The sequence below is a fragment of the Coenobita brevimanus genome, chromosome 87 (genome assembly GCF_032717465.1).
Source record: "Coenobita brevimanus isolate Jiangsu-jjx chromosome 87, ASM3271746v2, whole genome shotgun sequence".
NCBI lineage: Eukaryota > Metazoa > Arthropoda > Malacostraca > Decapoda > Coenobitidae > Coenobita > Coenobita brevimanus.
In genome coordinates, this window is record NC_137040.1 from 20,144,003 (window position 1) to 20,157,846 (window position 13,844).

At 43.7% G+C, this 13,844-nt stretch overlaps 1 protein-coding gene and 1 pseudogene across 1 annotated transcript in view; both read right to left on the minus strand.

Annotated features, from left to right (window-relative positions):
• LOC145411024 (uncharacterized) overlaps window positions 1-13,844 on the minus strand; it is a 204,828-nt gene that overhangs the window by 82,910 nt on the left and 108,074 nt on the right. The gene's annotated exons all lie outside the window — the stretch shown is intronic.
• LOC145411066 (large subunit ribosomal RNA) lies at window positions 6,522-7,368 on the minus strand (annotated as a pseudogene).

Here is a 13,844-nt window from a genome sequence, read left to right on the forward strand (position 1 = left end):
TTTTAACACCAGGAAAACCATGAAAAAAAAAAAAAAACTGAAAACTAAAAAACACCCTACCTATACAATACTGTACGTACAGTACCCCTCCTAATCCTAGGCAATGTTTCCAGGTCAATCTGCCATATTTTGACATCAAAACACACACAGGAATATCTAAAGTAATACTAAACATCGAGAAAACCATGAAAAAATAAAATAAAACACTGAAAACCAAAAAACACCCAACCTGTAAACGACTGTGTGCACAGTACCCCTCCTAACTTTGGCACTGTTTTCAGGTCATTCTGCCATATTGAGACACCAAAACACACACAGGAATATCCATATTAGTGCTAAACATCCAGAAAAAATGAATAACCAACCAAAATTAACAAAAAACCTGAAGACGGTTGGAAAATCAGTTATCTGTGACGAGTGATTGCTCCTGGGGCTCGAAAAAAAAATTCCAGTCAAATACAGTAAAAGTCCTATTATTCAGCAGCTGATTGTTCGGTAGATCCGACATTTCGGCAGTTTTGAGAAATAGTCCCATTTACGAAAATCATTGATTGTTCGGCATATGTCCGGAATCATCTCGGCAGTCTAGGAAGTGATATCTGTGGATTGTAGGCCTAATGTTTCATTACACTTCTGTATGTTCACTAAATTCTATATTTTTATTCAGATTCAGGTATAGTACTATATTGATTACAATATTGCACAGTATCATACACTACAGTAACCACCCCCACCAAATTAGCGAGGGTTACATTCCAAGCCCCCACGCTAATTCTTGAAATTCTTTCATTCTTCATGCCTTCCTGAAAATGACTTACCGGTAATTGAGTAGCCCATGAACCATTGACACTGTAATGCATTACCCATAAATAAATGTTGCTTGTTAAATCAGTTTCCCCATTGTTTTTAGCTGTACGGCTGTGACAGCTCTAGTATTTTTATTCCTCAGCATAATGGTGGGACTGTCCTGTTTAACTGAACCTAACCTAACCGAGTTTAACTGTATTTAGCCAAACCTAACCTAACCTAAAGTCAGAAAAATACTTAAAAATAAACTGGAGGAATATGAATTGCTAAGGTCTCTCTGATGAAAGTTAAACATACATTTAGTTCTCATTCTTTTGTTTGTTTTTTGTGCTTAACGTGAAAGAGAGAGCATTGATGCAGTAATATATCCCATTAACTCCTTAATAACCTCCGACATTGAACAACCTTTTACAGTGCCAATGTCAGTGATGTTAAGTTAGTGTGAGCTATAAAGAAAACTGAACAATTATGGGGAGGGAACGAAGGTCACTGGTATGTTTGCATGACTACGCTACGATTCCAAGCAGTTAGGCGGTCGGTTAATCTCAGATGTTTTCGCCCATTTGGTAAATACACCGTAACTTTATCAATCTTTCTGTGACTCATAGCGAATCATAGCATAGGTTTAGGAAGCTAAATAACACATTGCTAGGTGAGCCAGATGATTATCTTCCCATCTTTAAGAAAAATAAATTGATTTCAGAAGAATGGAAGAACTTTATGTACTCAGAGAGGGATTTAATTTCTTCCACTTTCTTATAAGATGTGAAGATAATCGTCTGGCACACCTAGAAATGTGTTATTTAGCTTCCTAAACCCATGCTATGATTCGCTATGATTGACTGGAGAATTTATAAAGTTACGGTGCATTTACCAAATGGGCGAAAACATCTGAGATTAACTGACCCCCTGACTGCTTGGAATCGTAGCTAGAGTCGTGTAACCATACCAGTGACCTTCGTTCCATTCCCATAATTGTTCACAGTTTTTCCATAGCTCACTAACTCGACATCGGTACTGTAAAGGGTTGTTCAATGTCGGAGGTTATTAAGGGGTTCATGGAATACATTACTGTTTCCATCAGTACTCTCCTTTCACATGTAAACAAAAAAAAAAAACGAACAAAAGAGTGAGTGCTAAATGTAAGTTATAACTTTCATCAGAAAGACCTTACCAATTCAGATCCCTTTACTTTATTTTATGCAATTTTCCGACTATTTTATTTTGTTTGGAAAAAGTACTATATACAGTACTCACTCCAAACATATTTGTAATAATATAAGTAGTGATGAGTTCACCAATACAAGTGATGTACTGAGCTGGTAGGTAATATTCCGTATCATTTCGGCCATCCAGGAAGTGTTATCTGACTTGTATGCCTACTGTGTCATTACACTTGTATATGTTCACTAATATATATATATATATATATATATATATATATATATATATATATATATATATATATATATATACCGTATTTCAGATTCAGGTATAGTACTGTATTGATTGCAGTATTGTACAGTATACAGTACTCTCTCCAAACACAGTTGTAATACCGTACCGTAGGTGGTGATGAGTGTTCACCAATATATTTAAGGTACTGAGTGGGTAGGTTTTTGATTATTCGGCAAATCTAATTTCTCGGCATCATCCTGGTCCCATAGATGCCGAATAATGGGACTTGTACTGTATGCCACCTGAAAATGGTTATATTAGTATACATGTATATCATCATCTTCGCTGTTTATACTATCGTTTCATTTTTAAAGGCTCCAACATGCTTCCATGCATCAGCCTTGGTTACCTAATGGCGGCTCTCCATGCTGCACGATCCATTGCAGCCTCCCTGTTCAGTCCCTTAACCCTGAGGTCACACTTAATGACCTTGTCTCATGTCTTTCTCGGTCTACCCCTCTTAACCCCACCCCCAATATTAACACTTCTCACCTTCCTCACCCAATTATCATCCCCCATCCTCTCCACATGTCCAAACCATCTCAATTTCCCCCTCCTCATCACAACATCAATACACTCCAGTCCCATCCTACCTCTCAACTCTTCCACCGTGAACCCAGCCCCCCCCAGACCTTGCACGCAGGGACGCACTACACATCCACCTAATCATTGTCATTTCTGTACATCTGAGCTGGCGAATATCCTCCTCCTTCACTATCCAGGTCTCACTACCATACAGCATTACACTCCTAACACATGCTGCTTACAAAGACCCGTTAGCACATAGGGAGAGTCCTCTCAACGTCACGAGAGGCAAGAGCTCCCTGAACTTCTTCCAACCACTTCTCTCCCTAGCCACAGAGCTAGCTCCAGCCCCACCTCCAGCACACAACATGTCTCCCAAATAACAAAACTCTTCCACACACTCAAGAGATTCACCAACAAGTTCAATTCTTTCACGTCTGACAATCTCCACCTGCTCTCCCCGACACGCAGTACACATAATATCAGCATTATCTCGCAGTCTACCTCTTATACCACTACATCTCTTATGCACCCATTTATCACAAACACCGCACAAGATGGAATTACTTCCCAAGGCCTTGTGGCAAACTGCACATGGCCACTCTCCCTCGTCTTTGACAGTACCGCCACCAACCCTAGATATCATCACTTTTGTTTTAGTTGCATTTACCCTTAAGCCCTTGTGCCCCACATCATCTCTCCACCTCAAAATCCCTCTCCCGCCTCCCCCCCACTCCCAGCAACCAACACCAAACCACCAGCACACAACAACTCCCACGGGACTCCGCCTCTAAAGTCACGTGAAAGGGCCCCAAGTACCATGATAAACAACACGGGATCCAAAACCGACCCCCGATGCACACCAACATCCACGGAAAACCCATCACCCAAATCTCCACCCACCCCCACCTGGGTGCGAGCACCCACACACAGAGCCATAACCACCCCAACCAGCCACTCCTCCAAGCCAAGCTCTCTCACTGCCCACCCCACCACCTCTCTAGGGACACCGTCAACGGCCCTTTCCAAATCAACAAAAACAAAATAAAGATCCCTTCTCCCACAAATACATTTTTCCTGAAGCTGTCGAACAATGAATATGGCATCAGTGGTCCCCCTACCCGGCACAAACCCAAACTGCATCCCATCAACATCCACTCCCTCTCCAATCACACCCCCTAAAACTCTCTCCACTACCTTCATTATCTGATCCAAAAGCCCCATACCCCTATAACCTCCCCCTTCCAGGGCACCCCCCCCCATACACATTTACAACCACACTCTTCAGTCAATCATCTGGGACAACACACTCATAAATAATCCTATTTATCAGGTCAGTGACTAACTTCACCCCAATATCGCCTGAGGCCTTCAACTTTTCGGCAGTCAACCCAGACACACCTGCTGCCTTCCCCACCTTCATCCTGCCTACTGCCTCACTCACAGTAGCAGCATCAATCAAAGGCCAAGGGCCAGACACTGGATCTGCTGGCTCCAAACCTTCTCTGTCCCAGTCAAACTCCTCATTCAACAACCAGTTATAATGCTCTCTCCATGCATCTTTAATATCCTCATTGTTCACCACTACCCCTCCTTCATCATTCTTCACACACTGCTCACCTATAATATCGCGATTATCCTTCTTCACCAGACCTGCCACCCTAAATATCATATTTTTCCTTTCCCCATGATTTAGGTTATCAAGTAAAAGTCTCTGTGACTCAGACTTTTTCCTGTATACCTCTCTTCTAGCCCTACGCTTGGCAGCCAAATATTCCTCTTTGCTACCACCCTTCTTCCATTCCCGGAAAAGCCTTCTTTTCTCCTTAACTGTAGCTTCTACACCTTCATCCCACCACCAAGTTACTTTATGTCTTGGTGGTCCTCTTGTCCAACCACATGTTACATCAGTAACTCTCAAGAGATTGTTCTTGAGGGTTCTGTACTGTTCATTAACGCCTCTGTCTACAGCTCCCTGTTCAGCCACCACTCTCCTCAACTCACTATAGAAGGCATCCCTTACTAATTGGTTTTTCAGCTTCCATATTTTTCTCCTAGGTACATAAGTCCTCTTTTTCATCACTCGCTCTTTAAGCACCATATCACAAATCAGTAGTTTGTGCTGCTGCACACACTCCTCACTTCCTATAACTTTAACATCCCTCACTAACCTCCTGTCAGCCCTCCTAACCAGAAAATAATCTATCTGACTGCTATTTCCCCTAGACTCATACGTAATTAACCTACTCTCTCTTTTCCTAAAATATGTGTTGCACACAATCATGTCCGTTGCCTCCCCAAACTCGAGTATCCTTTCCCCTTCTGCATTCCTTAGACCATACGCACATCCCCCATGCACTCCTTCATAACCTTGTGCTGCTTCACCTACATGACCATTTAAGTCCCCTCCCAAAACCACTATCTCATCATCCCGCATACCACCCACTACATGTATTAAATCATTCCAAAATCTATCTTTCTCTACTTCATCCAATCCTGCCCGTGGAGCATGTGCAGATATAATCGCAGCTATCCTTCTACCGAACAGAATTTTCAATATCAATATCCTATCGCTTACTCTCATAACATTCATAACATATTCTACCCATTTCTTCGCAACCATCACACCAACACCTCCATATCCGTCTGCCCCCCTTTGCCAAAACAACTTATAGAAACAGTCCTTCCCAACAATCTTTCTGGCTGATCCACCCCTGTACCGGACTTCCTGCAAACAAGCCACATCCACCCACCTCCTACTGAATGCCTCAACAACTTCCCCCGCTCTTCCCCTCAAACTTCCCACATTCCATGAACCCACCCTCATCCCCCTGGGTGATTTACTGTCCTCAGGCTTGCTTTGAAACTTTTCCTTGTGTTTTGTCATATTCAGTATTAATAAAGGGGAACAGACATACCACAGGCCCCACTCACTGCACAGTCCCAGGTCCAGGCAATGGATCTGGGAGCCCTAGCCCACCAGCTTACCAGTGGCTGTGGTAGTGGCCTCAGGGCACCCTGCCAGGACAACTGCAGGGACACCCTCCAAGCGAGCCTTGGCACCGCAACTATCCCACCATTATACACCCACTGATAGGGCAGCATCCTGGGGCGCTATTCCCAGGTTCGGGCTGCTCTCTATTGGGTGGAAGCGACAGCCTGGGAACCGTAATGCCCTGTACCCTCTAGCACAGGCCCGAGCCCCATCTCGCCCTGGACCCACGATCTATGCCGGCAGAAACCCCCGTCACGCCTCCCCCCAGAAGTCCGCCACTAGGTAGCGGGGGCAAAGTTTTCTGGCCGCATGCCCTTGCTGGCGCCAGCCCCTGTAACGTAGTGGGATACGTTGTGTGAAATGTAAAGTGCATGTGGTGTAGTGCATAGGATAGTTAGAGAAAATGTTTGGGAGAGTATGCTGGTCTCCTCTCCATGTTACTGTCACACTGAAAAGGTCAGCAAAGGGGGATGGTTAGATAGCTAGTGAAACAGGAGCTCCAGCTCTCCCTATCACCAGCAGTCCCATTCCTCTCGGGAGTACCACCCTGTTCGGCCCGTGCTACGGCCTCCTCCTATCTTTAAAAAAAAAAAAAAAAAAAAAAAAAAATACAGTAACATGGTACAAGGCATTAGCCTTGGGCTCAGGAGCGACTGATCCATGTCCAATTGATGTTCACATGGAACCCTTCTCCACATCGGCCTACAAGGGAGTCTCTCGATTAGTTGCTACTACCACCAAGCTCTGCACCAGTGGTGGCTCCAGTCCAGCTCACGCCGAAACCTTCAACGGTCACCACCATGCCCTCCTACTCACCGGGGCTTAAAGACTTGCGTGGTGAAGCCTGTTGTGCCACCGGCGGTAGAGTATCGGGAGAATGATTGAGCGCCATACCATTTTAAGGGCTAGTTACTTCGGCAGGTGAGTTGTTACACACTCCTTAACGGATTCCAACTTCCATGGCCACCGTCCTGCTGTCTATAGCAACCAACACCTTTCTTGGGTTCTATGAGCATTCATTTAGGCCCCCTTAACTCGACATTTGGTTCATCTCACAGCGCCAGTTCTGCTTACCAAAATTGGCCCACTAGGCACTCAGTGATTTGGCCCTGGAGCTTCAGTAGTGGACCGCAGCGCCAGCAGCTTTTGGAAGGCCGCCGTGCCCCCATCTTTCAAGAAAGCCCAGACACTCACCCATTTAAAGTTTGAGAATAGGTTGAGGAGGTTTCGTCCCCAAGACCTCTAATCATTCGCTTTACCGGATGAAACTCATGTACGAGTGCCAGCTATCCTGAGGGAAACTTCAGAAGGAACCAGCTACTAGATGGTTCGATTAGACTTTCGCCCCTATACCCAGCTCTGACGATCGATTTGCACTTCAGAATCGCTCCGGACCTCCACCAGAGTTTCCTCTGGCTTCATCCTGGCCAGGCATAGTTCACCATCTTTCGGGTCTCAACATATCTGCTCAAGGTACTTGCCGGCACCTGCCGCAGGTGGAAAACGGGAAGGAGGCGGGTATCCGCCCCCCAGAGCCTGCCCCTCCGTGGAGGGGCTAATAAAAACACACAAAACTTTTAGGTAAAAGTACAGAAATGCAGTGAGAATAACATGTTCAGGAGTAAAACTTACCTTCATATAACTTCCCACCAACCTAATGTAAAATTTGGCAGCACCTTCCAAGAGTTAAGCATATGTCTAGATGCAGAATTTCATTAGCTTTCTCCTAGATTTTGTGGAATTTTGATATGACCAACAGTAGTTAAATAAATCACCAAAAAAATCTGAAAACTCATGCATCAGTGATATCACCATGGAGGAGGGTAAGGACTAAGGGAGTGAGAGGGGAGCCGAGAGGGTATGGAGGAGGTATGGGAGGGGAGAAGAAGCAAGGCTGTGGGCAGGATTCTCCTTCTTCTGTCCATAGGCGGACAGACTCTTTTACCGTACATTTACTCATGGCTTGTAGTTTGTTAGACACCGAGTGGCCATGTGGAAACACAACTCACAGTGACTGGGGGACATTCAACGTTCGGTAGAGAGGCGGATGCCCACGGTCACCGAACATGTACTCGTGGCTTGTGGTCTGTGTTCAATGGTGGTGGCGGTTGGGAAAGACTTACCCCAGTGGCCGCGTGATATTGGACATTCGTTGGGGATGTGTATGGACATTTCGACACCACTTGCAGGTTATAGTTGTATTACTTGGGTGCTGGAGGTTTGTTGGAAGTAAACAGATGAGCGCACAGCTTTGACCATTCAGTAAAGGGGCGGACAGACATTGTAGCTCTGGTTGTGGGTTACAGACTACTTCCCGCACACAGCTCGAGCCCATCGGCCACAATACCAAATGTCTGAACATGTCAGCTGGCAGGCCGAAGTTCTCAGGGACTTTTACGTCCAGATAATAGCAAGTAAATTCCGACAATGGTTTAAGAGAGCCATGTTCCAGCGCCTGGATACTGAGCGTCCGGATAACGAACACATCTGGATACTGAGCATCCGGCTAATGAACACTTCTGGATAAATGAGGGACTACTGTAGCTTGAACAAAAACAAAAGTTAGGCTGGATACCCGTGTGTTGCTGATGTGTAGCTCCGTAGCACTCTCCCCCAGTCCCCCACCCCTAATGTTGTTATTCTTGTCACTGTTATGTCACTGCCCCTGCACTTTTTTCATCAACAACTAGGTCGAATCCTTCAAAGTTCAGGACTGACACAATGGAGTTGACCTCATCATCTGAGGTGGATGTACCCTGATGTAAGCTGGCCAATCTTGGCAAGTGGTGGGTGACATCACCATGCATAACTTTCAAACAGCGTCGTCAGGCCAGCTGATACTTCCCAAGCAAGCTTGAGATTTTACCAATACTGATTATGACCTGTCGCACTATGCTGACTGTGAAGGTACACAAATGTGTTACTCAACTGCATGTTACTCAAGGACTAACTGTAATTAAGAGCTACATGGAGACTGAAGGACAGTGAAAGATTCAGTGGGACAGTTGTAAGAAAGAACCTTAACCAGGAAGAGAAAAATAACAAACTTCATAGGAGAAGCAAGGGAGAAAAATTATGAGAAAACATAAAAAGAAATAAAAAAAAATTTTGGACAGGGAAAGACATGAAGATAATAATGTGGTACTGTATAATGGGGAGAAGAAAGAAATATGTAAATAGAAATCAAAAAAGGGAAAGGAAAGGGAAGGGAAGCAATGAAAAAGTAAGGCAGAGCAGTTCCATAAAGGTTATGTATAATAACATAAATGGATTAATTTTAAAAAATGATAATAATCATAACAATCTATCTATTGCCAGATGCCTTATTCCAGTAAGAGGTGGCCACAAACAAATCACCTCCACGTTGACCTGTCCCCTGCCATTTCACTGCCCTCCTCCCAGCTCAAACACCTCTCTCTCATGTATCTCTCCACTAAATCTCTCCATCTCATCCTCGGCCTCCCCCTCCCTCTTCCCCCTTCCACCTCACTCTCATACACTCTCCTTGTTAGTCTCTTGCTCTCCACCCTCTCCACATGGCCAAATCATTTCAATGTATTCCTCCTAAAAGTCTCCATCACATCCACATCCACACCACAATGCTCCTTCGCTTCCTCATTTGTCAGTCTGTCTCTCCATTTAACTCCACATGTTCCACTCATATAACACATTTCCACTGCTCTCACTCTTGACTTGTGTCCTTCCAACAAGGTACAAGCTTCTTTCATATGTCTGAGTTGGTATAACAACACTGTACTATCATGCAGTGACTTTTTTACTTCCATGCTCGTTTCCCTGTTCCTTATCACTGCTTTCAAAGAACCAGCAACCTTTCTTCCTCGCTGGACTCTTTCAAGTACTTCATCCTCTAAACTTCCATCCTTACTCATCACACTATGCAAGTACTCAAATGCACTCACATTTTCCATTTCCTCATCATCCAACCTCACTGTACACTCAGAGATTTCATTTCTCTCAAAGACCCTAACATTATTCTTCCCTACATTTACCTTTAGAGTCCATTTCTTACAGCCTCTCCCAAACTCATTCACCAAGCCTTGAAGTTCCCTTCTGTCTTCATTTAAAAATAGTATCATCTGCAAACAACAATACAGGAAGTTTTCAAACCCTGCCCTCTCTCATTAGGGCCGCTCCAACATCCACTGCTCTACCTTGTATTTCTTTTATAACCCCATCCATATACAGATTCAACAACCATGGAGAAAACATGACACATTACTGTTTCAATCCAACAGTCAGAGAGAAAAATTTACTCAGTTCACCATCCATATGCACTGCAGCCTTAGTACCCAAATACTCCTCACAGCATTCAACAACTTCTCATTTACTCCATATATTCTTAATATTCTCCACATTCCTTGTCTATCCACCCTATCATATGCTTTCTCCAAATCCATGAAGGCCATATACAACTTATTTCCTACAAACTTTTTCACTACAGACTTAGGGATGAATATCCGCTCAACACAACCTCCTCCCTTCCTAAAACCTCCCTGTTCTTCCCCAACTAATTTCTCTGTTATTTCCCTAACATTGTCAATACGTATCCTACAATATACTTTTCCTATTCCACTAAGAAGACATATGCCCCTATGACTACCACACAATCTTTTTCCCTTTTTCCTTTGTACAAGGGCATTATTATTCCAATCCTCCAGGCCAATCTACACATCTTCCATATCCATTCTACTACTATCTCTCCCCTATGCTTCATTATTTCACCACACACTCCATCAATTCCTGGGGCTTTCCCCATTTTGACTTTCTTCACTGCTTCCACAACTTCCATTCTACTAATCTCTTCCTCCCTTCTCATCACCTCCTTCTCCTAGAGTCTAGGACCTAGACATTCCCCAGCCACTTATACTCACATTACTTTCATTCTCCATGTTTAACAGTTCCTTAAAAGTGTTCTCTCCATCTGCTCACTTTTTCTCCCTTCTCCACCATCAGCCTACCATTTTTATCTTTCATTCCCCTACTAACTTCTTTATCACCCTGTTTAACTCTCTTTACCTCCTCCCTGAATATTTTCTTACATTCCCTCCGCTTTACAGTCAAATTCCTTCCAAATTCCTCATTCACTCTCTTCTTACTCTCTCTTACTAATCCTTTTACCTCTCTCCTCCTAACTCCCTCTTCCTCTCTACGTATAGCTCTAACTTCCGTCACTCAACTTCCTTCAGGCCTCTGCTCCCCATCCACACACAATATGCTTTCTTCTTTAGTGCCACAGCTTGCCTCACATCTTCATTCCACCATGCTGTTCCTTACACCTCCTCTTGTCTTCTCTCCACCCTACACAACACCTCACATGCTGCACACATTTCTTCTGTGAACATCTTGCACACACCTTCCACCTCCCCCATCTGCTGCAAATCATATTTACCCAATTGCTCCTCCATTTCTCTCTTATATTCTGCCTTTTGTCCATCCTCTTGCAAACTTTCTACCCTCCTTGTATGAACTACTTTCTCCTGTCCTTCCCTCTTTCTATTTCTTCACTGAACTTGAACCTTGACTTTCACTATCACCAAGTGGTGGTCAGAAAGTCCACTCCCCCAACCTCTGTATGCTCTTTAACCCCTTAACCGCGGGGCGTCACTTTCGTGACGCTTGGGAGCAAGGGATCATACCGCGGGGCGTCGCTTTTGTGATTCTGTGTTACTTTGAATTCCCCCGGGCTTCCAAGTGGGGGCTTGTATCATCTATCAGTACTGCCAATGTCCAACACTAGTCAGCACTCCTAATCTCATCTGTACTCCCATCCATTGTTGACAATTTAGCCATTTCTCCCCGTTCTTGACTCCCCTCCCTACCCCCCCTCCATTACCTTATCCACTTGCCTGCCTGGCCGTGCTACACTAAGTAAATCTTCCCTGGAATTTTTCACTGATTTCATCCATTGAAATAAGCCCTATGCCCTATTCTTATACCAAATAATATATACAAGAAAGAAATAAGGTAAGTGAGAGTGCCATACACCTGGAATTGGCTAATTATCACCTGACAACACTTCACATGCACTCGTTCGCTAATTTTCACTATTTCCCCTTGAAATATGCAGTATAATCTATTTTCGTAATAAATATACATATAAGGAGGGAAGGGAGAAACCTGAGTGATATTTACATTCACCTGGAACTACCTAATTTATAATGTATTGTCTAGATTTCCTGCCAATCATTTCATTGCTATAAATGGCTGTGTCAAGAGGCTAAACGTTGGCAGTGCTGATTTCCCTAGGTAGGCCTCCACCCCGACCCACCCTTATCAGTTCACTCTCATCTTCCAGTGTGGGGGTACGTCTGTTCGCTCTTGCTAGCTTCAGGGCCTTTCCACCCCCATGCAAAGGGCCCTGTGACCTTTACCCCCAACTAAACCTCGTGTAGAAAGAGGTAAAGGGCTGACAATTGATAATAGAGTAACTACGATCTTTCTATTGAGTAAAACAGTGCAAGTGGAACTGTAAATAATGTGTAAATAATGTGTAAACAGCAAAGTGAAAGTTTCATTCATTCATTGCCAGATGCCATGTATCCCAAACGGGGTGGCCAAGGGCTTAGAGTTATTTGTTTTACAGGGAGGGGCACTAATCCTCCACCAACCCCACTTGACACGTAGGGAGAATGTTATGCCAACAGCATCTGGTGTTCCCAGGCGGTCACCCATCCAAGTACTAACCAGACCCAACGTTGCGCTTTGTCTTATTCCCAGTGCAATTTTGTTCTTTCCATATTTCTCTTCTTGCTATTTTCTTTTCATTATATTTGTCTTTCATCTTCACATTCTCTCCCTCTCCTTTGCTTCTTTCTCTTCCTCTCTTGACTCCTCTCCCTCCTTCTCTTCATCTTTCTCTACATCTCTCTCTCCCTCTCCCTTCCCCTTTATCTTTCCCTCTCCTTTCTCTCTCTCTCTTTGCTCACCTTTTTCTATTTTCTATTCTCTCTTCCTATCTTCCCCTTCTTTTCTTTTTTCCCTCGTAAATATATGTGAACAGTGGAAAATAGTTTTATAAGTTACTTCAAGTGACAGTGCATAACACAGTGTAAATAAAATAGAAATGTAAATAACGTAAATAAAATAGAGAACGTAAATAGAAATGTAAATGAGTAGTATTATAAGAATACGAGTATATACCCTAGGAGTAATGAAAGTGAAAGTTTCACTCTAGCATGTCTGAATACTATGAGTCATGAGAGGGAAATTGAAAGTGACATTCACTCTCAATGCTAGTATACAGGACGAGAAAGTGAATGCTACGTATTTTACTGAAAGAAATTGAATCCCTACAGTGACAATAAACTAATACTACTGAAGGAAACTTATGGATAGAGACTGTAAATATACATAAGTGTTATATAGTAATAGAAATATAAAGTGTGAGGGGTTTTATGAATAATAAATGACAGAGTACCAAGAGCGAACTTGCGAAAGTGCGATGGTCAGACGCGCTCGTAATTTTCATTGCTTTCACAGTTGTGTTTTTTTTGGAGTATGGATCCCAAACTACTTGAAAATCATAGAGTAGTGTTTATAGTGTTAATATCTGGCTGTGGTAATCATATTACGGGTTGTCGGGAAGTGTAAAGTGGAGACTTCGTTACCCAACTTCAGAGGTCTCCACAAGTCCTACGGTAACCGACGAAGGCTCAACAAACATTCCAGGAGAAAGCTGAAGGTATGTGCCATAAGCATATAAAATTTTAATATTCTAGGACTGATAACTGATTTTTGGCAAATATTTTTTGAGAGTGTGTCGGAGCCCGAATAACCCCGTGGCACACGCAAAACATTGGTAAACATGCCCGCGGTGCAGGGGTTAATTCATTACATACCTTCTCATTCACTCATCCACACACACAAAATCTATCATCGCCTTCCAGTCATTCAGTTCACCACCCACCCATCTCATCACTCGCCATGTATACCTCTAGACCATTTTGTGCCTAAAGAGGGTATTGGCTATCACCAACCCCCTCCCTGCACAAATCTCCACTAAAGCACAACCATTCTCATCCACTGCTGAAGGCGCGCC